At 35.8% G+C, this 27,988-nt stretch overlaps 1 pseudogene; it reads left to right on the top strand.

The window, feature by feature from the left end:
* Positions 1-2,023: 2,023 nt before the first annotated feature.
* LOC117020633 (uncharacterized) overlaps positions 2,024-27,988 on the top strand; it is a 40,793-nt pseudogene continuing 14,828 nt past the window's right edge.

A 27,988-nucleotide genomic window follows, 5' to 3' on the forward strand; every position in this document is an offset into this window, starting at 1 on the left:
GAAGACTAACAGGATAATTGGTGGGCTTTGTCATGAGATAATGACTTTGGGAAAGTTTCAAGGATTTTGTAGTTTGTATGTAAAAGTCATAAATTTACTCTTAATGAGATAATAGCATTAAGGTTTGTTTGATGATTCTGTAAGTTCTGCTTTTCTGTGTTTTAGGTAAAAGATAACACTCTGTGATGTAATGCATTCCACTGTTTGCTGATTAGTAGTTGTGCACGTACTCTTAGGGTATATAAGTGGTGAAGGTGAATAAAGCCGATGCTTCAGCATCACTGGAGACCGATATCGCATCTTAATTAACTGTGAGTGTCTTTATTTAATTCCCACTCCCCTTTTCAGGTTCTTCGTTGATTCGTGGCTGCTGGTCGGCCACAATTGGCGCCCAACGTGGGGCCTGAACACGGGGGAATCAGTGAGGAACACCGTACAGATTGGGCCCAGCTCGGTTATAGAGTGTTGAAGGTACGGTGAGTAGGACACTGTCCCCTCGGTCGAATGAGTGTGTGAGTGAGTGGTAGCTCCACGATTTCGTGTTACGGAGCTTGTTTGGGCCCTAATCTGAGGTTCCGGTTCTGTCATAAGACAGATTTGGTCCCGAGAGGGGCACGGCCAGACGGGCATCTGAGTAAATATTGTGTAAAAGAAGGGCCGAGTTAGGGAACAAAGAAATGGGTCACGCTAGCAGCAAGGACCTGTATGTTAGAGGACTTAAGAGATTACTTGCCGCCCGTGGCAGCAGGGTGAGCAAAGAGCAATTAGATAAATTTTTAAAAGTTGTAAAGGAAGTTTGCCCTAAGTTTCCAAATAAAGGTACTGTCAGCTTGGAAACTGGGAAAAAGGTTGGAGAACAATTACAGGACTATTATATTGCCCAAGGACCTCAGCGGGTCCCTATAAAAACATTCGGGTTATGGACTTTGATAAGAGACTGTTTAAATCTTAAAAGTGAGAGTTGTAGACTAAAAAAAGTAAAACAGGCTAAAAATGAAAAAATTCTTCCATCTGCCGCCTCTCCGGAGGAGAAGGAGGAGGGGGAGAAAGTCAGGTATGCAGAGGGACTTGCTAAGCATAATAAAGAGCTGGGAGAAAGGGAGGGGGTTGACTGTGCCGAGGAAGCTCCTATGCATAATAAAGAACCTGCTAGCCAGGGACCTCCAGATGATCAATGGAAAAATTTAGGCCCTCAAGATCAGAAAGATTTAGAAGAAGCTGCAGCTAAATATGACAGGGAGAAATATTCCGTAATGGCTGCAGCTCAAGAAAGCAGGCGGTTTGTAGATCCTATCTTTACGCTTACAGAGCAAATAAAGATGCTTCAAGGACAATTAGTAGAACTCAAGATTACTAGAAAAGGGAAAAATTGTCCCAGGCCTCCCCAGATTCCTTATAGAGAGGAGGATTGTCCCAGGCCTCCCCAGATTCCTTATAGAGATCCAGGAAATCCAGGGGGTGGTGAATCCCCTGTAATTAACCCCACTGCACCACCTCCAGAGGGACCTCGTATGTGGGACCCTCCGCTGCCACCACCGCAGCCGCCGGTCTGGGATATGCTAACAAAACCCCCGCCAGGATACGTTAAGCCAGGGTCAGATTCCCTTGTACGTTCTCCGCTTCAGCTAGCTTGTGAGGAAGCTCACAAGCAAGGAGAATCTACAAAATGTTTTGGCGTTTATCCTCTCTTTGAGAAAACGGATCAGGCAAAAAATCAAGTTAGAAAATGGAGACCTTTTCAGTGGAAACAAGTAAAAAAATTAAAAGAGGCCTGTGCTCAGTATGGCCCTATAGCTCCTTTTACCATGGCAATTTTAGATGCTTTGTCCAGTGAGGCTACTCCTCCAGAGGACTGGAAGAAAATTGCTTATGCTTGCCTTTCCGGAGGCGATTATCTCTTATAAAAATCAAAATTTTATAAAAATTGTAAAAAAAAAAGGCCAATGAGAATGCCTTAAAACAGATCCCTATTACTTTTGATATGCTAGCAAAAAAAGACATATATGCTGACCTAAAAAATCAAATGGAATTTGCGCCAGGCGCTTATGGCCAAACTGCCACAGCAGCTAAAGATGCTTGGCGAATGCTTCCTGATACTTCCCGCAAAGAAGAACAGGTTACTCAAATAAGACAAGGAGCAGATGAACCATTTCAGGAATTTGTGTCTCGCCTCAGTACGGCTGCGGGGCGAACTTTTGGTTCAACGGTGGCCACTCAGGCCTTCATAAAGCAGCTAGCTTATGAAAATGCTAATTCCGCTTGTCAGGCGGTTATTCGACCGATTAAAAACAAAGGTACTATAGCTGATTTTATTCGTTTGTGTACTGATGTCGGTCCCTCCTTCTCTCAGGGGGTGGCCTTGGCTGCTGCTTTACAAGGAAAGAGTATTCATGAAGTACTGCTTCAACAGGCAAAGCTCCATACAAATGGTCGTGCTGGAGCTTGTTTTAATTGTGGAAAAATGGGACATAGAGCTACTCAATGTCCACGTAAAACAGAAGCCGAGAATCCTTCAGTTCCGACCGCGGCTTCTGCAAAAAAGCTTCCTGGCATATGTCCTAAGTGTAGGCGAAAAAAACATTGGTCTAATAAATACAAGTCCAAAACAGATAAAGATAAAAAGCCGTTCCAGAAAAACTGGGTGAGGGGCCAGCCCCAGGCCCCGAATCAACAATGTTATGGGGCACTGCAAATTCCGGAGCAGATGCAGGGACAAAAGGAAAACGGGTCCCTGAAAAAAAACATATCACAGACTTATTCAGGGCCACCTCAGACAGCGCAGGATTGGACTTGTGTTCCACCTCCGACATCATATTAACTCCTGAGATGGGCATGCAGGCCCTTCCCACAGGGATTTTTGGCCCCTTGCCTTATAAAACTGTAGGGTTACTGTTAGGACAAAGTAGCTCTACTATAAAAGGTATCCATGTTTCTCCAGGAGTTATTGATAAAAATTTTACAGGAGAAATTAAAATCATGGTCCATTCTCCTTTAAATATTTCTGCCATACCTACTAAAACTCGCATTGCACAGTTAATTATTTTGCCTCGCATTAAGGTAAAAAAAAATAGACAAGATCAAAAACGAGGAGATCGAGGATTTGGCTCCTCAGATGCTTATTGGATTCAGGAAATAAAGAGAGATCGGCCAGTGTTGCTACTTAAAATAAATAAAAAAAGTTTTCCAGGAATTTTAGATACTGGAGCTGATGTGTCCTGCATATCTGCTGAACATTGGCCCTCTAAGTGGCCGGCACGCTATACTAACACAAGCTTACAAGGTATAGGCCAATCTCAATCTCCTCTTCAAAGCAGCGATCTTCTGTCCTGGCAAGATCAGGAAGGTCATCAGGGAACTTTCCAACCGTTTATTATCCCTGGCCTCCCAGTCAATCTCTGGGGACGAGATATTATGAGTGATATGGGAGTTTATCTCTTTAGCCCAAACACCCAAGTAACTCAGCAAATGTTTGATCAAGGGCTCCTCCCAGGACAGGGCTTAAAAATTAAAGGACAGGGACGACAAAAACCCATATCACCTAATCCTAATTTACAAAAAACAGGTTTAGGATATTTTCCCCGGGGGTCATAGATTTACCTGTACTCCACCAAAGGACAACAGAGGCTATAATTTAAAAAACAGATACGCCTGTGTGGATAGATCAATGGCCCCTTACGCAAAAAAAGATATCGGCCGCTCAAGCGCTTGTACAGGAGCAGCTTAAAAAAGGCCATGTGATTCAATCCAATTCACCCTGGAATTCGCCTATTTTTGTAATCAAAAAAAAAAAAAAAAAATCAAAAAAATGGAGATTGTTACAGGACTTAAAAAAAGTAAATAAAACTATAAAAGTTATGGGTGCCCTCCAGCCAGGGTTACCACACCCTTCTGCCACTCCTAAAAAACTTAAAACAGATAATGGCTCCGGCTACACCAGTAAAAAATTTGCTTTATTTTGTCAACAATTTTTAATTAATCATGTTACTGGCATTCCTTACAATCCCCAGGGGCAAGGGATTGTTGAACGTACTCATGGCACATTAAAAGTCATTTTACAAAAAATAAAAAAGGGGGAGTTATATCCCCTAACGCCCCATAATTACTTGTCTTTTTATTCAAAATTTTTTGACTTTGGATGCCTATGTTAAGAGTGCAGCTGAACGTTTCTGGCATCCTTCTGCCGACCCTGAGGCTTTGGTCAGAAAGAAGGATCCACTTACTGGATCATGGCAAGGCCCAGACCCAGTCCTCATATGGGGCCGAGGGCATGTTTGTGTTTTTCCACAGGATGCAGATAGTCCTCGGTGGCTGCCAGAACGATTGGTGCGACATGTGGACCCTCTACCTGCTGATGACATTGATGACCCTCAGCAATGCAGAAGAAGACCAGACGTATTGGGCCTACGTACCTGATCCACCTATTCTCCACCCTGCTGTATGGGATGGTCCTGAGATTCCAGATTATGTCAATGACACTCACGCCCTAGGATTGCCTTCTGATGGACACATAAAACAACATTTGGAAAGTTTTGTAAATCAGGCACTCCCTGCAGTCAGGTGACTGATTTACCAGATGGGACTAGAGATTAGACCACTGTTGTTAAAACTGTTAATATATCTGCTTGTGTTCCTTCCCCTTATATACTTTTGATTAAAAATATTAATGTACACTTTGTAGGAAATCAATTTAATGTTTCCTGTAATAATTGTTCTTTAACAAATTGTATTTCTTGGGTGCCGTTAGAAACTAATGTTATGATACTTAAACAACCATCTTTTGTTATGCTTCCTGTTAATATCTCTGGACCTTGGTATACTAAAAGAAATTTGGCATGATGTTAATGTGTCTTTAGATATGTTTCAGCTTCATGAGAAAATTCAAAATATGAGAGAAGCTGAAGCCTTGAAATTTGATGCAGCTCAGGCTGCTTCTGAGTTTATTGATGCTCTTAGAAATGCTATGCCATCTATGCCTCATATTACCCATTCTGTTATGATTTTTCTTATATTGGACATCTGTGTCTGTTTGGTTCTGTGCCTACTCCCCATCCTCATTAAATGTTTCATCAGCAGGATGTTAGACTTGCGAGCTGACATCCATCAGCTTGAGCTTAAGACAAGGCCTTAAGTCTCTCTCTCCCCCTTGTATGTATTGGGACGGGTTAGCCAATGACGGGTAAATCCTGGGAGGTCCTTCAACACCTAAGACAGGGCTTGTATTAAAAAATACAAGTTCCAAAGACGGGTTAATTGATGAGACGGTCCCGGGGTGCCTAAGACAGGCACCGTCACCTTATATCTCCTGTAATATGGATTTTGCTTCAATAAAATAAAAAAGGGGGAGATGTGGGGAGCCATGATTTCTTGTTATTCTAAAGCCTTGCAGACTGGCTCAGTTTATGATTAACTTGTTTCGGCTTCTAAGGCATTATCTCTGCCTGCGCCTGGAGGGTGCTTGCAAGCTGCTGAGGAATGAGGTGGGAGTGACCGGTTCTCGGACACTGAGGACTGAAGACTAACAGGATAATTGGTGGGCTTTGTCATGAGATAATGACTTTGGGAAAGTTTCAAGGATTTTGTAGTTTGTATGTAAAAGTCATAAATTTACTCTTAATGAGATAATAGCATTAAGGTTTGTTTGATGATTCTGTAAGTTCTGCTTTTCTGTGTTTTAGGTAAAAGATAACACTCTGTGATGTAATGCATTCCACTGTTTGCTGATTAGTAGTTGTGCACGTACTCTTAGGGTATATAAGTGGTGAAGGTGAATAAAGCCGATGCTTCAGCATCACTGGAGACCGATATCGCATCTTAATTAACTGTGAGTGTCTTTATTTAATTCCCACTCCCCTTTTCAGGTTCTTCGTTGATTCGTGGCTGCTGGTCGGCCACAAATGGACATGAATTATTGTTTTATTTAATCATCAAAACAACCCAAGTGGTATAGTCTTCTCAATCCAGATGAGGCAAGTGCGATTCAGAGATGCTAAATAACTTGTCAACTATCAGACAACTATAAACTTTTTTCCTGCCACAGCAAGTTGCTGTCCTTTTGTGTTTGCTAAAGTGACAGGGATTTATGGGAGAGAAAATCTCTCTTGCTAATGGCAAAAGTTTGATTACTAAAATGTGATGAATTCCAAAAAATGACTCTCTTTTAATTTTCTGTCTTGTGTTGTAATACCTGTTTCTGATGTAGTTCCTAATAGGACACATGATTTAGGTTAATTTTTTGATATTTTTATATTAATTAAAGATGTTAAAAGTGAGATTCAAATCTCTTTCTGAAGTTAATTCTCTTTTACAATATAAATAAATCCCTAAGGAATAACATATCAATACATATTTCCTGAAATATTTTTATTTCCATTAATTGGAAATTAATACTGTAGAAATACTGTTAAACACAGTATTTTACAGATGTAATATTTAATTCAAAACAACAGAAATTTAATCAATAGGGATGTTTTTTATTTCTTCTATAAGGAAAGTGTAGGTATTAAGTCAGTTTTATTATAAATCATAATAATAGACAAGAAAAATATTTTGTGTTGGAAGAAAACTTTGTATAAGAATGAAAACAGAAATTAACAGAGCACTTAGATGTAAGAGTTTCAGAGGCATAATTATTTATTCATCACCAAAAAATAGCTAGAAGAGATGTTAATTCTAAAAAGTGTTTTTTAGTGAATCAGGGTAAGATGACAGAGTAGATAAATGCTGTGCTTGCCTCCTACCATGACCACATTAAAATTATGACTAAATTATTTAACAATCAACCTGGAGGACCATCTGGAGACTAGCTGAAAAGAAGTCCTATAAATAAAAATATAAGAAGCCACATCAAGACTCGTAGGAGGGTTGGAGACATGAAACAGGCTGGCCCCAAACCTCTGTGTTGTGGTTGAGAATCAGGAGGGATATCTCAGCTATAGAGGACCCCCTGAAGAGTGAGGGACCTCAACATCACACTAGCCTCAGACTGGAGCACTGATGCTGGGAAGAGGAGACCCCATAACATGTGGCTATGAAAAACAGAGGGCAATCTGACTGTCCAAGTGAGAAGGAAGGTGGCTGGAAACACAGGCATCCTTTTAAAAGGGCCACATAGACCCAGTCATTTCCAGGCACTCATCCTGGCGTCTGGCAGAGGGACAGCAACTCAGGAAGAAATCAGAGACAAATGGGAAGAGACTGAGTTGTGTGGTTTTAGGACAAGGACACAATTATCCCTGTGTAGAGCCTTTCTCCCATGCTGCCTACTTTTATGCCATATTTCCTGTGTTGACCCCTCCTTCCATGCAGCAAAATCTGAATCTGTATTGGCCTGCTAAACTCTGCTTGCTCCACCTTGTGACTCCCTGAGAACCTGCCCAAACCAACTTGCACACCAGGCTGAAAGCACTCCTTTGTGACCAAGAGCCAGTCCTGTCCAGTGCACTGCAGGAAGCTCTTTCAGCAGCAAACAGCTGGTCTCAACTTGTGAGTCACTGGAGGCAATTTTTGCAGCCAGCAACCGGCCCCAGGCTGCACTGCAGTTTTTCATGGACAACTCTCGAGGATATGCTGTCCCCAGGTGGGCAGTAGCTGGCCTGGGTGTGCTCTGAGACTTTCACTGAGTAACCCCAGGCTCAGCACTAGCACCAAACCTAAATCTGCATTAACCTGGTGAACACCACTTGCCCCACCCTGGTGAGTCCCTGAGACCATCTCACCCAATTCGTGTACCACAGGAGACTCTTTCAGCAGCTGAGCATTAGCAGCAGCGAGCAGGCAGCAGAGACCTCAGTTGTCCCAGGCCTTTTGTGAAGCTGCCCCAGACTCAGTACTGGTGGCAGCTGGCCGTGGTTTGGAGCACAGCCTCTCTCATGTACCTCTAGATCCAACATAGGAAGCGACCAACCACGGGTCACTTTGAGTTCCTACCAGGTAGTCCCAGGCCAGTGAAAAACTGTGGATCACTTTGTAGCTCCTACCACGTAGTACCAGGCCAGTCACAGGCAGTGGCTGACCCTAGCCTGCACGGGAGCCCCTCCCAGGAGGCCCCAGAACAAACACATTTGGAGGCCAGCTTCAGACCACAACAAATAACCACCTGAATAGCCCCTCAAGGGGCAAATGCAAAGGGTGCATAGGCACCAGAGCCTATGGGGGCAAATCCGACTCAGTGGGGTGAGCCTGCTACAAAGCAGCCCATAAGCTATGAACATGGTCAAACCCCACAACCAGTAAGCCTGAGGTTCAAATCCACCCAATGACATTCCAATAGCAATCAAGGCTCAACTATAACTGGAGACACTCTAGGAGTGTCCACACAAAGGACACTCCTAGAGCACAAGATGACTGGGAGATTGTGCCAGGACCTCACAGGGAACCTACTACATAAAGCCACCCAGCTAAGACAGGCAGGCATAGCACATCTACCAAATATATACCGTGTTTCCCCGAAAATAAGACCTAGCCAGACCTCCAGCACTCATGCGTCTTTTGGAGCAAAAATTAATATAAGACCCGGTCTTATATAATATGGCATAATGTAATATAATATAAGACTGGGTCTTATATTAATTTTTGCTCCAAAAGACGCGTGAGAGCTGGTGGTCCGGCTAGCTCTTATTTTCGGGGAAACACAGTAGAAACAAACACAAACAGGCTATCCAAATGGGAAAACAAAGAAATACATCTCAAATGAAAGAACAGAAGAAAAGCCTAGAAAAAGAACTAAACATAATGGAGGCAAACAATCTACAAGAGACAGAGTTCAAAACAATGGTTATAAAGATGCTCAAGGAACTTAGTGAGAACTTCAACTAGAGATAGCAAGCATAAAAAAAGAACATAAAAACCACATAAAAGAACAAGTCAGAAGTGAAGAATACAATAACTGAAGTGAAGAATGCACAAGAAGGAGTCACCAGTAGACTAGATAAAGCAGAGAATCAAACCAGTGATTTGGAAGTCAAGATAGCATAAAACATCCAATTGGAACAGTAAACAGATAGAAGAATTTTAAAAAATGAGGATAGTTTAAAAGACATCTGAGACAACATTAAGAGTAACAATATTCGCGTCATGGGGTACCAGAAGAGAGAAAACAAGGGATTGAGAGCCTGTTTGAAGAAATAATGACTGAAAACCTTCCTAACCTGGAAAAAGAATTAGATATACAAGTTCAGGAAGTGCAGAGTCCCAAACAATATGAATTCAAACAGGCCCACACCAAGACACATGATAATTAAAATGGCAAAGGTGAAACACAAGTAGAGAATCCTAAAAGCACCAAGAGAAAGGCAACTAGCAACTTATAAAGGAGATCCCATAAGACTGTCAGCTGATTTCTCAACAGAAACTTTGCAGATCAAAAGGGATTAACAGAAAATATTCAAAATAATAAAGAGAAAGGACCTATAAATAAGAGTGTTCTATCCAGCAAGGCTATCATTCAAAATTGAAAGACAGATAAGGAGCTTCCCATACAAGAGAAAGCTAAAGGAGTTTGTCACCACAAAATCACTATTACAAGAAATCTTAGAGGGACTTCATTAAGATGGAAAAAAAATAAAAATATGAATAATAAAATGGAAATAGTTAATATCTATCAACAGTTACTTTAAATGTAAACAAATTAAATGCCCTAATCAAAAGACATAGGTGGCTTAATGGATAAGAAAACAAGACCCTTTCATATGCCGCCTATAAGAGACTTTCAGGTTGAAAGACACACAGATTGAAAGTAAAGGGATGAAAAAGGTATTTCATGAAAATGGAAACAACAAAACTGGGGTAACAGTATTTAGACCAGACATAATAGACTTTAAAACAAAGGCTATAATAAGAGACAAAGAAGGACCCAGTAATCCCAGTTCTGGGTATTTATCTGAAGAAACTCAAAATTCTACTCTGAGGGGACATGTGCATCCATATATTGATTGAAGCATTATTTACAATGGCCAAGATGTGGAGGCAGCCTGAGTGTCTGCTCATGGGTGAATGGATAAAGAGGAGGTGGTGCATACACACAATGGAATATTATTCGACCATGAAAGGGAATGGATTCATTCCATCTGTGGCTATATGGATGGACCTGGAGGGTATTATGCTAAGTGGAGTATGTCAGACAGAGAAAGAAAGATGAAATGTGATTTTGCTTATATGTGGAATCTAAAGAACAAAATTAACTAACGAAAGAGAAACAAATTCATCTATACAGAAAACATTTTCATGGTTACCAGATGGTGGGGGATTGCGGGAATGGGTGAGAAAAGGGGAAGGGATTAAGTACAAATTTGTTTTTTACAAAGTAGTCACTGGGATGTAAAGTACAGCATAAGGAGTATAGTCAATAATATTGTAATAACTACATATGGTGTCAGATGGGTACTAGATTTATTGAGGTGGCAGGAGGTTGGGGGCAGTGTGCGAAAGGTGAATGGATTAAAAAGTACAAATTGGTCGTTACAAAATAGTCATGGGGATGTAAAGTAAAGCATAGGGAATATAGTCAATGATATGGAAAATAACTATGTATAGTGCCAGGGGAGTACTAGTCAGAGGAATCACTTTTTAAATTATATAAATGTCTAACCACTATTGTACACCAGAAATTAACACAAAAATATCGAATGTCAGCTGTAATTGAAAAATTAAAAATAGGGGGAAAAGGTAAAGGGAAATAAGAGGTCCAAATTTCCACATATAAAGTAAATAAGTCATGGGGATTTAAGATACAGCATAGGGAATATAGTCAATAATATTGTGATAGCATTGTACAGTGTCAGATGGTTGCTGGACTTATCATGGTGATCATTTCTTTAGGTATATAAAAGTTGAATAACTATGGTGTAAACCTGAAACTAATATAATATTTATGTTGGCTATATTTTTAACAAAAATCTTAAAAAATAAATAAAATTTGAAAGAGCTAAAAAGCTTCCCAGACAAGAAAAAGCTTTTATCATCACCAAACCAGTATTACAAGAAATGTTAAAGGGACCTCTTTAAGAAGAAGGAGAAAGAGAAAAAAAAAAAGATCAAAAGTCTGAATAAAATGGCAATAACAACATATCTATCAACAATTCCTTTAAATATAAATGAATTAAATGCCCCAATCAAAAGACATAGGGTAGCTGAATGGATAAGAAAACAAAACCCTTACATATGCACCTATGAGTGACTCGCTTCAGATTAAAAGACGCAGACTGAAAGTAAAGGGATGAAAAAAAATATCTCATGAAAATGGAAACACCAACAAAAAGCTGAGCTAGCAGTACTTATAAAGGACAAAATAGACTTTAAAATGAAGACTATACGTGCTAAGAGAAAGACAACTTAATGATAAAGAGATCAATCCAACAAGAGATTTTAACCATTTAAAATTTGTGCCCCCCAACATAGGAGCACCTATATAAAGCAAAAAAAAAAAAAAAAAAAAAAAAGTATATATATATATAAAGCAAATATTGAACGACATAAAGAGAGTGATCAACAGTAATATAGTCATAGTAGGGGATTTTATCACCCCATTGACACCAATGGATATATCTTCCAGACAAAAATCAACATGGAAACAGGGGCCTTAAATAACACACTAGACCAGATGGATTTAATTGATAAAGTCAGAGCATTTCATCCCAAAGCAGCAGAGCATATATTCTTTTCAAGTGCACATGGAACATTTTCCAAGATAGGCCACATGTTAGGCTTCAAAATAAGTCTCAATAACTTTAAGAAGATTGAAATCATATCAAGTGTTTTCTCTGACCACAATGGTATAAAAGCATAAATGAATTACAAAAAAAAAAACTGAAAAACACACAAACACATGGAAGCTAAATAACATGAGATCAAGGAGGAAATCAAAAGATATCTTCAGACAAATTAAAATGAAAACAGAGACACCCAAAACCTATGGGACACAGTGAAAGCAATCCTAAGAGGGAAATTCATAGCAATGCAAGCCTACCTCCAGAAACAAGAAAAATCTCCAAGTAAAAATCTAACCTTACACTTAAAGGAACTAAAAAAAGAACAGCAAACTAAGCACAAAGTGAGTAGAAAGCTGAAAATAATAAAGATCAGGGTGGAAATAAACAAAATAGAGTCTAAAAAATCAATAGGGAAGATCAGTGAAACCAAGAGTTAGTTCTTTGAAAAGAAAACAAAATTGATAAACATTTTATAAGACTCATCAAGAAAAAAGAGAGAGGACCCTAACAAATAAAATCAGAAATTACAGAGAAGTGACAACTGACACCACAGAAATACAAAGTGTTATAAGGAAATAGTATGAACAATTACATGGCAATAAATTGGACAATCTGGAATAAATGGATAAATTCCTAGAAACACAATCTTCCAAGAGTGAATCAAGAAGAAACAGAAAATCTGAACAACCAATTGCTACTAATGAAATGAAATCAGTAATCAAAAAACTCCCAACAAACCAAAATCATGGACGAGATGGCTTCACAGGTGAATTTTACCAAACATTCAAAGAACTAACACCAATCCTTCTCAAACTATTCCAAAAAATTCAAGATGAGGGAAAGATCCTAAGGTCATTTTATGAGGCCACTATTACCCTGATTCCAAAACCAGACAAAGACATTACAAAAAAAGAAAATTACAGGCCAATATCCCTGATGAACATAGATACAAAAATCCTCAACAAAATATTAGCAATCCAAATTCAGCAATACATTAAAAAGACCATACACTACATACAAGTGGAATTTATACCAGGGATGCAAGATTGGTTCAATATCTGCAAGTCAATTAATGTGATACACCACATAAACAGAATGAAAAATAAAAATCAGATGACAATATCAATAGATGAAGTAAAGTATTTGAGAAAATCCAGCATCCATTTATGATAAAAATTCTCAGCAAAGTGGGAATAAAGGGAACATACCTCAACATAATAAAGGCCATTATGACAAACCCATGCTAACATCGTACTCATTGGGGAAAAGCTAAAATTGTTTTCCTTAAGATAGGAACAAGATAAAGGTGTCCACTTTCACCGCTTTTATTCAACATAGTATTGGAAGTGCTAGCCATGGCAATCAGAGAGGGAAAAGACATAAAAGGCATCCAAATTGGAAGGGAAGAAGTAAAACTGTTGTTATTTGCAGATAACATGATATTATATGCAGAAAACTCTAAAAATTCCATACAAAAACTATTAAATGATAAATGAATTCAGTAAAGTAGCAGGATACAAAATTAATATTCAGAAATTGTATACATGTTTATGCACCAATAATGAACTATCAGAAAGAGAAATTAAGAAAACAATCCCATTTAAAATTGCATAAAAAAAAAAAAAACCTAGGGGTAAGTTTAACCAAGGAGGCAAAATACCTGTACTCTGAGAATTATAAGATATTGAAGAAATAAATTTAAGAAGATGAAAATAAATGAAAGCACATACCTTGCTCAAATGTCAGGAATAATTAACATTGTTAAAATGTCCATGCTTCCCAAAGCAATCCACAGATTCAATATAATCCCTATTAAAATACCAACGTCATCTTTCACAGAACTAGAACAAATAATTTTAAAATTATACTGAGCCACAAAAGACACCAAATAGCCACAGCAATCTTGAGAAAGAAGAAAAAAAATTGGAGGTATCATGCTACTTGATATCAAACTGTACTACAAGGCTATCGTAACCAAAACAGCATGGTATTGGTATGAAAACAGACACATAGATCAATGGAACAGAATCGAGAGCCCAGAAATAAACCCACACCTATATGGTAATTTAATCTACGACAAAAGAGGCAGGAACATACAATGAGGTAAACACAGTGTATTCAATAAGTGGTGTTGAGAAAACTGGAGAAATACATACCAAAAAAAATGAAACTGAATCACCTCTTACACCATATACAAGAATAACCTCAAAATGCATTAAAGACTTAAATGTAAGACCCAAAACCGTAAAATTCCTAGAAGAAAATGTAGGAAGTAAATTCTCTGACATTCCTCTTAATAATATTTTTGTTGGATCTAGCTCCTCTGGCAAGGGAAAAAAAAGAAAAAAATAAACAAATGGGACATCAAACTAAAAAGCTTTTGTACAGCAAAGGAGAAACAACAAAATGAAAAGACAGGCCACTCAATGAGAAAAGGGGTTAATAACCAAAATTTATAAAGAACTCATACAACTCAACACCAAAAATACCAAACAACCCAATTAACAAATGGGCAGAGGACCTGAGTAGATATTTCTCCATAGAGGACACACGTGTGGCCAATAGACATATGAGAAGATACTCAAATTATCAGAGAAATGCAAATTAAAACCACAATGAGTTATCACCTCACACTTGTCAAAATGGCTATCATCAATAAATCAACAAACAACTGGTATTGGTGAGAGTGTGGAAAAAGGGAACCCTCATACATTACTGGTGGGATTGCAAAGTGGTACAGCCACTATGGAAAACAGTTTGGAGGTTCTTCAAAAAATTAAAAATAGAACTGCCTCATAACCCAGCAATTCCACTTCTGAATGTTTATCTGAAGAAATCCAAAACACTAATTCAAAACACTGTACACTAATAGGGGTATACATATACACCTCTATGTATACTACAGTGCTATTTACAATAGCCAAGATATGGAAACAACTAAAATGTCCATCAGCAGACGACGGTGAAGAAAATGTGGTACATAATGGAGTATTATTCTGCCATAAAAAAAGAATGAAATCTTTCCATTTGCAACAACATGGATGAACCAAGTGGGTATTATGCTAAGTGACATAAGTCAGCCTGAGAAAGACAAATACCATATGATCTCACTTATGTGTGGAATCTAAAGAACAAAATAAATGAACAACAGAAAGAGACTCATAGATACAGCGAACAAATTAATGGTTGCCAGATGGGAACGGTGTTGGGGGGCTGAATAAAAAAGGTGAAGAGATTAAGAAGTACAAATTGGTAGTTACAAAGCAGTCATGAGGATAGAAAGTACAGCATAGGGACTATAGTCAATAATGTAGCAGCAATGTAGAGTGCCAGGTGGGTAGTAGATTAATAGGAGGTGTCACTTCCTAAATTATATAAATGTCTAACCACTAGGCTGTACACCTGAAACTATTATAAAATGATATTAAATGTCAACTGCAATTGAAAAACATTTTTTAATTAAAAAAATGATGAAAATGTACTGATGACATGGATTAATACTAATCCAGTTGAAATATCAATTTTGTACAGAAAATTCAGAAATAAAAACAAATCTATTTTAAAAAGAAGTGTTTTGAACAAGTTGAACATAAGATTATTTGTGAAAAACAATTTGATATGAAGATGTTGATCACTTGTATCAGAAATATTTTTGATTTGATCCCGTTACAACATTTTACAATTAAAAAGTAAAATAGTTTACGAACCAGAGTATGAACCAACTGTGAATGAACCGGAGTTAACTGGTTATTTGTCTGGTTTCTACCTCTGAGTATTGGAGAGTAGGGGACACACAGACGATGCCTATGGGAATGGGAGTTCATCAGTTCTACTACTAACTAGCTATGAATTGTTGCTCGTATATTGACTTTTCTGTGCTTTGGAATTTTTATCCCTTAATGTGAACAAATTTATAATCTGATATGCCAATGAGATGAAAATAAAAGGCAAGTTACTTAGGTTTGGGATGAGAAAGACTATATAGGCAGTGAAAAAACAAATGGATCAGAAACATAGAGTCTGTAGTTCTTGCCCCCGCTATGTGACTCTGGGATTTCAGAGACATCAACTGTAATTCCTTGTCTCTGTTTTCTCTTTGTAAGTTGTGAAGGAGTAAACAATAAAATGGTGTGTTTTTTTTAAATGCTTTTCTGTGTATTTTATTTTGTTCTTTTGTTGTGAAGGCTGGATTGCTTTTATTTATTTATAAAGCAAATATTTATCTAGTACCTACTATATGCTATGATCTGTTCTAGTAAATACCCAGACAAAATTCCTATTCCCATGGACCTTGCATTTTAGTTGGGGCTAGGGAAGAGAAAAATAAATAAATAAACATTATAAACAAATATACTCTATAGTATGTAACAAGGTGAAAAATGTCAGGGAAACAAACAGAACAGAGTAAAGGGGTATAAAAAAGTCTGGGGGAATGATTCCGTCTTTAAAAGAGAACTCAGGATAGGCCTCATCATTAGACACAATTAGGCAAAAAATAGTTAATCATATATTTTTTTTTTTTTTAGTGGAACACATTTACCTTGTGAAAATCTCTAGAACAATTTTAAAAGCCTAGAAATTAGCTTTTCTTTGGGGGAAAAACTGGATTAATTATTGATTTGATAAATTCATTTCAACCCAGCATTTTTACCAAGTTTCTTATTTTACTATTTCAATATAGATACTGATTTTAAGTTTATTTGTTCCGTTTATTATCTCCCCTTGGATAGGTTTTACTATTCCTTCTCTAGCCTCTTGTGCTAAAAGTTTTGGGACTTTATTTTCATTCTTTCTCATTTAATAATACGAGCATTTAAGACTATGAATATTTATATGAGTAATTTTGGTTATAGCTAAGGAATTTTGATAAAGAATGTAGTAATAATTGTTATTTTCTATTTTGTAATTGCAATTTTAATTTTTATTATACCCAAGAGTCATTCGGAGAGAGTTTTTTTTTAATTGCCAAGACTTCGTGTTTACACTTTAGTTACTAATTTCTGGTTTATTGTATTATGGTCAGCAAAAGAAGTCTGGATCTAGTTTTATATTTTGCTCTTATTGAACTTTTCCTCATCATTTAATATGTAGCAAACTTTAGTAAGTGGAAACATGAAAATAAAGCATACTTCTGTTAGTAGGAAAGATTTGTATGGCTGTATGGCTATTGTATATATGACTGTTTGTTTTTTTCAGTTATAGTTGACATTCAATTTTATTTTATATTAGTTTCAGGTGTACACCATAGTGATTAGACATTTATGTAATTTATGAAGTGATCCCCCGACTAATCTAGTACCCACCTAGCATTTATGACTATGTTTTTGTGAGTTTATTTTATATGTCCAATAGTTGGTGTATATACATAGTAAATACTATGGTGTGTTTTTTAATGTGTATTCTACTTTTGATCAGTTAAAAGACTCTCCTTTACCTGTTTATAAAAATAGAATTTAACAACGTAATGGAAAGATAAAAAGTAGACATGAAACATGTTGGCAGAACTCACACATACAAAAAATAGGCTAACACACACACACACACACACACACACACACACACACACACAAAGACAAAACTGGAAGGAGTAAAAAGAGACTAAACACTGAAAAATGCAATACAGATACTGAGAAAGAAATAAAATAAAATGAAAAGTGTTTAAAGTATTGGAGATAAAATAATTGAAATATGTACAATTAAAAGAAAGACAATGTTCACATGATTAGTTCCATAAGCAAAACAAAATCAGCTGTACTTAAATAAAGCGCTCTGAGAAGTTAGGTTTCCATGCATACTGATTTTATGAAGACTCTTCTACACATGTTTACCGAGTGTCTTGTGCAGTTTGTTCTCTATTCCCTATCAAAAGTGTCTTGTTCTTGAAGATATATTATTAAATCACTCTAAATATAAAGGAAAAACACAGGATGACTACAGATTTCTCTGTAACAACATTTAGTATCAGAAAGTGTTTGAACAATATTTATAAGTTAAAAAGTTTGAGCCTAGAAATTTACATGCAGACAAGTTCTACCTCTGCTATAAATACTACAGATAAATAGTTCTGAACATGCAAGATGTCTAATAACATTGTTCTCATGAGCTTTTCTTGAAGAAATTGCTGGATGTCTAATTTTAGCCAACTAAAACATCACTAGAAAAATACAGTAAAAAGACTAGAAATGAGCATTTAATGTATAAATTGGGCCACAAAACTAAATGATAGAACATTCAGGCTGAAAACAATACAATGTGATTTTTTAATGTAGAAATAATATGGTTTAAAATTTTTTTAAAGCAGAAGGAAATAAAATGAAATATAGAATAATATTATTAAGACATTTTAAAAGCTAGGAGGCAACAAAGATATCATATAAAACAAATAAATCATGTAATTAGAGTAACAGCATGTTTAAGAGCAAAAAAGGTAAACACTAAGAAAAAGCATACTGTTGGCTAAAATTGAATGATGGAGGAAAATAAGGGGAAAGAGAGAGAAATATAGATAACTTTCCATCCACAATAATAATCACAAAAACAAAAAACAAATGAAAGCATATCATAGAGTAAAAGACCTTTAAAGAAAAAAACATAAAAAGAGAAAATATATATGACAGAATTAAAACCCCACATCTATTAGTATTAAAGGTAAATGAGTTTAACTCACCTATTAAAGAAAAAAATATTCAGATTAGATCATAGTCGAAATACCAACTCCAGAATGTTTGTAAGAGACATACATAAATATAAAAGAAAGTGATTCTTTAAGTATAGTCAACTGTAAAAAAAAAAAAAAAATTAATGTCACAATCTTAATATCAAACTATAAAAATTTCAAACCAAAGTATTAACTGTGGCAAAAAGAAAATTTCATAATGTCAAAACTACAACTGACAATGAACATAGAACAGTTTTGAATGTCATAATTGAATATCAAATAAGAGCAAAAATTTTATGAAAAATTATAGGAGATATAAAGAATACAAGCACAGAGATTTTAATTCACATCATTTATTTCATTACATACTAGAGAAAAATAAATGCTATACAAGACTTGAATAATATATTTAATAAAGTCAATTTAATTGATATATATGTGTGTGTGTGTGTGTGTATATATATATATATATATATATATATATATATATATATATGAATTTTGGTCACTGAAAATAGAGAATATGGCTTCTTTTTCAAATGCCCATAGAAAATTGACAGTCATTATGGTAATACAATGGAACATCACTCAGCTATAAAAAAGAATGAAATCTTGCCATTTGAGACATGGATAAACCTAGAGAGTATTATGCTAAATGAAATACTAGCATCCAACACTAGTTGGAGAGAGAAAGACAAATACTATATGATTTCACTTATATGTGGAATCTAAAAAACAAGACAAATGAACAAACAAAACAGGAACAAACGCATAGATACAGAGAACACATTGTCAGTTGTCAGAGGGGAGGAGAGTTGGGGAAGGGCAGAGAAGAGGAAGGAAATTAAGAAGTACAAATATCCAGTTATAAAATAATTCATGTGGATGTAACATATAGCATAAGGAATAGAGTCAATAACATCATAATAACTGTGTGTGGTGACAGATGGTTACTAGACTTATTGAGTGATCACTTTGGAAGGTACATAAATGTTGAATCCCTGTGTTGTACACCTGAAACTATTTTAATATTGTATGTCAATTATAATTAAAAATAAATTTAAAAATATGTTGACAGTCACTAACTATTGAGAAGGCTGTAGAATATGATCAATAAGGTAGGTCTGACTGGTATATACCAACTCAGGCCAAAGGGAGAAAACATTAATCAATGCTTTTACAATTCTACATACAAAATATCGAGAATTGAATAAAACTTACAGGATATGCCAAGATACAGAAACAAATTAACTTAAAAACAAAAGAAAATAATGGAATAGTAACAGACCCACAGATGATTGAAATATTGCAGTTACTAGACATAGCCTTTAAATAAATATACTTAATATATTTGAATATAGATGAAAAGTGGGAAAAAATTATTGCAGAATTGGACTCTATATAGAAATCAAGTACAAGTTATAGAAATTAAAATTGCTATTATTAAAATTAAGAATGTAACAGATTCAAAACCAGATGGGACACGACAGAATTAGTATATACTAGGATTAGTAGAGCTATTAGATGAAAAATATATAAAAGATATATGACAAGTGGAGAAAGTTTTTGGAGAGTCACAGAAGCAGAAATTATGAGGCAGAAGCAACAAAAAATACTAGCCAAGATTTTTCTAAAATTGATGAAAGACATCAAGCCAAAGTTTTAAAAACTCTTCATACTTTAAGCAGGGAAAAAACAAACAAAAAAGAATGAAAGGAAGAAAGAAAAAGAAAACCAAACCTAGCCACATGTTTTGAGGGATGAAATGGGTGATGTCCAGGGGGGAGCACGAGGGAATGATCTTGGATGCTTTTAATATTCGATGTTTTGCCCCAGATAGTGGTTATAAAGGTATTTTCACTGTGTAAAAATTCATTGAGTTCAAGATTTGTGCATTTTACAGTATGCATATTATACATTAATTTGAAAGTTTAAAAAATAACTCTAAATTTTTGTTTCTTTTCTGGCAAGCTACTGCCCTCCTCCCACTGTGTCCTGATCACCCCTGAACCTCACACAAGGCAGAATGAATATAACACTTTAGAAGAAACAGGATGTAACATCATATAGAAACTGAAAAGTAAAATCTTGTTGCTTTAGCAGATTTCAGGAAAAAAAAGAGAGAGGCAGGAGTAGGACGGAGTAAATATAATACATGTCCTTTTTATCCTCTCCTAGCTCCGAGGAGGAACGTCCAGTAAAATAATGGGGATGCCAAAAAAATATATATACACATTTTAAGAGTTGTTATCTATTATCAAGCAGTAGTTCGCCATAATCAGAAGTGTCTGGACGCTAATGGTAACCACTTTGAGTACCTCTTGTAATTGCAGAAGTCAAACATGACTTGTATTCATCTTTTGTTATCGGTATATATTGAATATTACAATTAATAGAGTTTTTTCCTTTCTTAAAATGTGTATACAATTTTTTGGCACCCTCTGTATATTAAGCTATGTTTAAAGAGACCAGAACCTCTGCAAAGATGTAGATGCTGCTGGAATTCTCTCTCTGTCATGTTTTGGCAGTTTAAATCCTCTAGGAGAGGATCCCATCACATGATTGATATTAACATGGTAGAGGACAGTTGTGCCGCATTGTTTGTAGAAGATGTCCAGATAAATGACCTGGGTGAGGAAGCCCTTCAGGCTTCCTGTATAGTGTGTGCAGGAGACCCATAAGTTGCTACATGCATCCGTGAGGGCTTGTGGAAGTAACCGGGTGAAGGGTTTGCATTTCAGGAGAGCAAGCAGAAGCCTCATGTCAGGACAAAGTGGCTGCTGTGTACGGGGATTTACGGCTCAGGGCATGAGCTTCCATAGGAGGTGCCAATGGACACTTCCAAAAGCCAGAAGGCATCAGTGGCGTCAGTCATAAATCAATGTTCACCCGTACAAAAAGCAAACTCAAATCAGCTACTCTCCAACAGAAATCAATGAGTATCTAGGGGACTGGCAAATATTGGAAGCCCCCTCTTGCCCTTCCAACCATAAGGACGAAATAGCCCCCCTTAGATTTCCAGACTCCAATATCAAAAAGAAAAGAGGTTGGGTGCAACGGTAAAAGATTAAGCATTTTCCTAAAGAAACTGAGCAGTCAGAAAAGAGCTAAAGCAGTTCCAATAAAGAATCTAACTTTAACAGACTGCACATTTAAACAGAAAGAGACACTGTATGGCACATGAAAAAAATCAGATCACCATAGAAAATAAAGATGTCACGTGCTTTTTAGCACATCAGAGCAGAGGGCATAAATTTATGACTCCACTACATCAAAGAAATCAATTAAACAGTATATACAGCTTCATACCTTCTAAATTAACAAAAATGTAAAATAATAATTCCAAGTGCTAGAAAAGTTATGGTAACATTACTGTACTTATACGAGTACACTAATGATAGAATAAATTAGAACATAATTTGGCAACAAAATTCATAAATTAAAGTAGACTCATGAATTATAAGTTCATCCATAATAATATGCCCTTTCTAAGGAAATAGTTCATGGAAATCCATTGTAGCATTATTTGTATAATGAAATAACTAAGAGCAACTGAAATAGCCAGTAACAGAAAATAATTAAATTCTGGTATATCAATTCTGTGGAATATTAGACAGCCACTAAAAATATATAATTATTAAAAACTGCATTGGTACATGGAATTACTTAATGGAAAAACAAAATGGAATATAAAATTATATATTAAGCTTACAACTATATTGATATTCTGTATACATTTAAGTATAGAATAACAATAGGAAATAAAAATAATTTAACCATGGGAAATGAGAAGATAAAAGATGATTTATTTTTCTTTGGAAAAAGTACTTTGGCAATTGTAATATTATTTTGCAATTTTAAATACGAAACAAGAGCCAATCACCTTTATTGGAAAACAGAGTCTGACTTTATGCCTCTGATTTGCTGCCCTTTCTCCAAGAACAGCAAAGTGGAAAGGTATGAGCCTTGGAAACCCATTACCTGGGTTTGATTCTTTTCTTCTCCGCTCACTAGTCATGAGATCTCAGGCAAGTTCCTTAATTTCCCTTTGTCCCAATTTCTTCATCTATAGAACAGGATTATACTGGTACCTACCTAACGGTGTGATGGAGAGGATTGGATAATTTTTTATACTAAAAGTGCTTAGAAAAAGTCTCAGCAATTAGTAAGCATTCTGAAAGAGTTAACTTGTTTTCTTGTTGAGAACACTGTGTTTTTGTTGTTGTTGGATGACGTGAACTATACATCATCATTCCTGAAGAAAGCATGTGGCAAATACTGAATGATTCTTACACTGAATTAGCTTCATAATTTAATGAAAGAGAATGAGTACATCTATCTTTTCGTTTTGGTTCTTTTTGTTTGTTTGCAGCATAGTTAATGTATACGACCTTTTCTGTTGGTATTGAACTGGTAATTTTAGTAGCAAATAAATTGAGTTATTTAGAAATAAAATGTTCTTTCTTCTTAGCGATGTCTTAAAGGAGAAGTAAATACTGAGTCCATGAAGCTGACTGATGATGTTCACACAAAATATTTAAGTATCTGAATTTCTCGCTTTTCAACGTATGTTGCAATTGTCATCATGCAAACAGGTTGGTATGCTTCACCTTCTTTTACATTCGCTATATTTGCCACACAATCACCATCGGTGGTCTCCAAATTCTACACAGAAGCATTCAAGGCCATAGCAAATTATTTTACACTAAAACATGAGACTTTATAGGCTTTCACTCTTCAGTCATCCTATATGTATACAGAAATAATATGGGAATTTACTTAAAATAAGATTTCATTCTTTGCCAAGTTATTTTCTTCATAATAAATTGTTTAAGTGAGAAAAATGAATATACCAGAGAACAATTATTTGAATTAAAAATAATCAAAATATTTACCGATCTTCCAAAATTTTCCCTTTTCTAAATGTTGCTTCTTTCTCCTTTCTTCACTTAACTATAACGTGCATCTACCTTTCTCTATCTATCTTGCTTTCTTTCCACCTATGTGTTCTCTTTTAGATTCTGAGCACGTGGATGGATGTGAATTGTTGTCTGTGTTGATACTTGCCATAGACAGTGAATGAACTGGGACTCCATCAGTGAAGAAAGACCGAGTAATACAAAAACCCTAATGTCAATGGCTTTAAACAGCAAAGCTTATTTCTCATATATGCTCCTGGTCTAGCTGTGGCTCTGTCCCATGTCATCCTCGATCTGGGAACCAAGCAAATACAGCAGCCAACATTTTAGACTAATATCTGTTCCTTCGTTTAAAATTAAATTTCTACTATTTTTCTTTCTTTGAAGTTCTTTCTTATTCAAGAAAAAATAATTTTATGAGATGAGAAATCTATAGCTCCTTGAGACATCTAAAAGAACATATCTTCTATTTTTCATGGCAAAAGAATTTAGTACCAAATTATGTTTGTATGTTGGTTGGTTTCTGTGATGTGTTCGTTGGTACATTGATTATATTCTATTTAAGTATTATACAAAACTTAAGAATCCATAAAATAATGAAAAGTATGATAAGGGATCTTTCCTTGAGAAGCCATAGATGTTTACTTCAGAAGAGAACTAAGTCAAGTCTAATGGAAAATGTAATTTTTATTCCACTACATGGCCATTTGTGATTAAAGTAATAAAAATTACTCATCCTCTTTGTTATGATTTATACTATATTAGAATTTTCCAGTAAGTGGTAAAACTGTTGTGATTAGCATTGAAAATCACTGGAATATATTTTATATTCAGGGAGTTTCCTCCAATTGTCTGATTTTGGACATGCCCTCGTTTGTTTTGTTTTTGTTTTTGTTTTTTCCTGAGATGAAAAGAGAGTTTAACTCTACACACAAATGAAAAAGTAATTATCTAACTGACATATTATTAATTATTGGTTTAGATGGTCTCTGTGGAGCATTCTAAACTGAGGGAATATTGTTTAAGCACTGTCATTTATTTATTCCTACTTTCACCTCACTTTTACAACTTTTTCTATGCCTGTAAGAACACACTTCCCCAAAGATCTCAAATAAGTACTTGAATAAAACTACAATATACGCATAGCTATAAAGAATGCATTTAATTTCAAGGGCTGCTATAAAGAATTTTACAAATGGCATGACAGGGTCCTTTTATTGTCCCCAATTTCATTACATAGCTTTCCTAACAGCCCTCCTGAGAGCAAAGCTAGGCTGGTGTCAACCCTTTTTATCAATCCACTCGGTTACCAAAGAAGAACATTATCCTGACATTATGGGTATTGTTCTAGTTATTTGCAGCATTCCCGGTTGTAACTTTCTCTGAAACATAGGGCTGAACACAGATGCAGTTTCTAAGGAACCTGCAAGTGTTGTTGGCATTAATGGGATAAGTTCAAATTTTGTCCAAGTAAGGAGAAAAGGAAACAACCGATTAGCTAAAAAACAAACGTCTTCTAGAATCAGCACCAGCCCCCAGAGAAGTGGTAAAGAGATGTTTTGCTTCTCTTCTTCTCAAAATTTCCCAATGAAAGCCCACCTGGCCTGGCTTTTACTCAGATATCTTGTCAAGCCTTGCTTACGTGATTAGGTCTTAGATAATCCCTCCTTCTCCTTCAGGGTATACCAAATCCAGGTCCACAGGTTTCAGAGTTACACCAATGACCTGTAAAAGTTTTTAATTTTGTACTTCTGTGATGGTTGTAATCTTAAAAAAGAAAACTAGACAGAAACAGTGGAAGAACTGAAAAATCACATGGCACATGTTAGTCTGGGAATGCCAAACACAGTAGTTGTTGCCTTGGTCATCCATGTTTGTGCTCATCTTTCCAGAAACAATTGCATCTTAACAAAAAACATTGTTTATTATATTAAGATAATGCTGTTTTGGAGTCTCAAGGACGATATACTAAGGGAAAGAAGGGAGACATAAAAGCATGCACTCTGTGTTATTCCATTTATATGAATTTCAGGAAGAAGCAAAACTAGCTTCAAAATAGTGCTTACACCTGTGTTAAGGGAGTGGACGGTGGACAGCATGGACTAAAAGAATGTGAGGGAGTCGTTTGGGGTGTTATAAATATTTTACATCTTGACTCATAAAGTCATTACTTATGTGACTATAAATATAAATAATCTATATAACATTCAGGTGACTTTACAGTTGTTTCATGTACTTTTCTGTTGTACTTCAATAAAACCTTTCAAAATATGAATACTGTTAGTTTGAAGGGGTTTTATTTATTTCGCTATATTGTTGGTGTACCTTTGTAAATATTTTTGTTTCATAGGTGTGTAAGAACTATAAACATGAAGAATTTTTATACCTACTGTTAAGTTGGTAAACTTTTAAGTTATACTATAATTAAAAGAATTCCATTCAGCATTCTGGGTCAATGAGAAAATTTTTCCTTTAAAGAGGATTTGTACAATCATAAGTTGGAGATATACAGCCTTGAGCTATGACACTTGTCACAGAATAATTCCTCCAACACAGGAGGGAACTGGGGACACAAACCTGCTGTCTTCTGGGCATTGCCCCTGAGTCATAAAGGGATGTCATTTGAGTCTAAGAAATGATTTATACTTCCTGCTACGACTTAATAGGGCCTCCCGCGAAGAGCCAGGCATTTTAGAGATACAGGCATCCAGCACTATTCTTCCTACTTTTGTGCTAGCATCAGACAGCCTTCCAGTACTCCATCTACTTCTCTGCTTCGGAGCTGCTGGGAAACTAGGTAGTGTTCTAAGTGTTGGGAAGACAAAGGAGTAAGGACTGTGGCTTTAGGTTCAATGCCAGCTTGCTGATAAATGGTTTGACCTTGAGCAAGTTATTTAATTTGTCTAAGCCTCAGTTTTCTCACATTCTAATTGGGAAAAACTACTTTACAGGGATTTTTGAGGCTTTTATGTTAAAATATGTACAGAACCCAGTACAGAAACTGGCATGGCTCAAAAAAATAAATAAATAACTATTACACAATAATTAAATTAGAGACACTAAAGCAGATTAGGGGCCTAAAGTGTCTAACTCAGGGATTTATAAAAGTTATTCTAGGGCTAAGTTTTAAGTGCTCACAGGGTCAGTCCCACCTTAATGTAAATTCTAGGCTATGTTTCCAAAGAGTGAGAAGTCAGAAGTCTTCAATGTGTACAGATGGCTATAAAATTCAAAATCTTACAGATGCAGGGAAAAGAAGGGCTTCAATGAAAGTGGAATGTACTGTACGGCATTTTTTGTAGTTTTAGGGGTGCTCACTCTAAACAGAACCAATCACTACGTAAGGGAGGTAGCCTACTGAATGTGATTCCCAGCTATTCAGAGGACACAAACGTAAAAATGTGTTTTGAAGTTTTGTTTAAAAAAGTAGAAATCCTCTAACTTGGTGAGTAGAAAGACCTTGTCAATTAAAAGTTATAAACTCAATTTATTTCTTCAATAATTATGTTTGATACAGTTGTCTTTTGTGCTTCCACGTTTATTTAGAAAATGATTATAGAAAACCAGAATTGTGCTGAAAGAATCCAAAGATGATTGTACAAATCCTGGCCAAAAGAAAAAGCTAATGAAGAGTAAATAGGTTCATTAAACATCTTAAATTTCAAATATCTTCACAAGTGTTTGGCAGGAGCTGGTCATAGGCCATATAATAGGATATAGAAGAGAATTTATTAGTTATTAAAATCAAGAAAGGATCTTAGTCATTTTTATTAATGCTCTGTGGTAGTCCAACAAGGAGGAATTACCAAACCCCATAAAGAACTAAGTGAACTGCTGTGTGAGATACATTTCAAAATGACCATTTTGTAGCTAAAACATTATTTCTCATGCATTTGAAATAGACCTGATTTTCTAGGTAATAACCAGTCAGTATGTCCTACTGCTCATCCATCACTTATCAAAAATTGGGTAAACACAGTGTGGTCTCTTTTTATTTATTGCTCAAGTAACATGATGCTAAAATATGATAAAAGTTTTCAGAGTTCCAGGTGTTTTGTTTTCAAAATATCTTGTATCTAGATACGTAGAAAAGTATAACTGTTATTTTTTAAATCTTTATTCAGTTTTATTCAGATGTATGGCACGTTGTAAACAAATCTTATTCATCAAAGGCATGTAATCACACTATTATTTATGCAACTTTGTCAATGCTTTGAATATGTTTTATTTAGTAACTACATAATTGTTTCAGACTACTTCTCCAGGGCTGCTAGAGTTTTAGAATGCATAAATAATAAAATATACCTCCAGAATACAAATACATTAAAAAACCTTATAAACACATATAAATGTTGACATTTCAAACATTTAACACAACCTTCTGAAATTTAACTGTTGATAAACGTTCATGTAGTTTAAGTCAAAAACCCTTGTTTTTGACTGTTGATTATAACGAATTCCAAACCAATAATCAATTCAATAATGTTGTCGTTTACCTACTACATGCAAGAACTGGGTCAAGCCCTGATGATATTATATGAGCAAGCCCTAGTTCTTGACGTTTAGGAGGTCAAATATTGTCAACTAGCCAAAAAATGAAGCTCATCTGCAAACTTGTGCCTACTCACCATATTCTATAATTCCTGGAAAATGGGAATAGAGTAGACACACATTACATATTTCCTGAATGAATGAATGAATGAACA

This window comes from Rhinolophus ferrumequinum, chromosome 3, assembly GCF_004115265.2.
Source record: "Rhinolophus ferrumequinum isolate MPI-CBG mRhiFer1 chromosome 3, mRhiFer1_v1.p, whole genome shotgun sequence".
Taxonomy (NCBI): Eukaryota; Metazoa; Chordata; class Mammalia; order Chiroptera; family Rhinolophidae; genus Rhinolophus; species Rhinolophus ferrumequinum.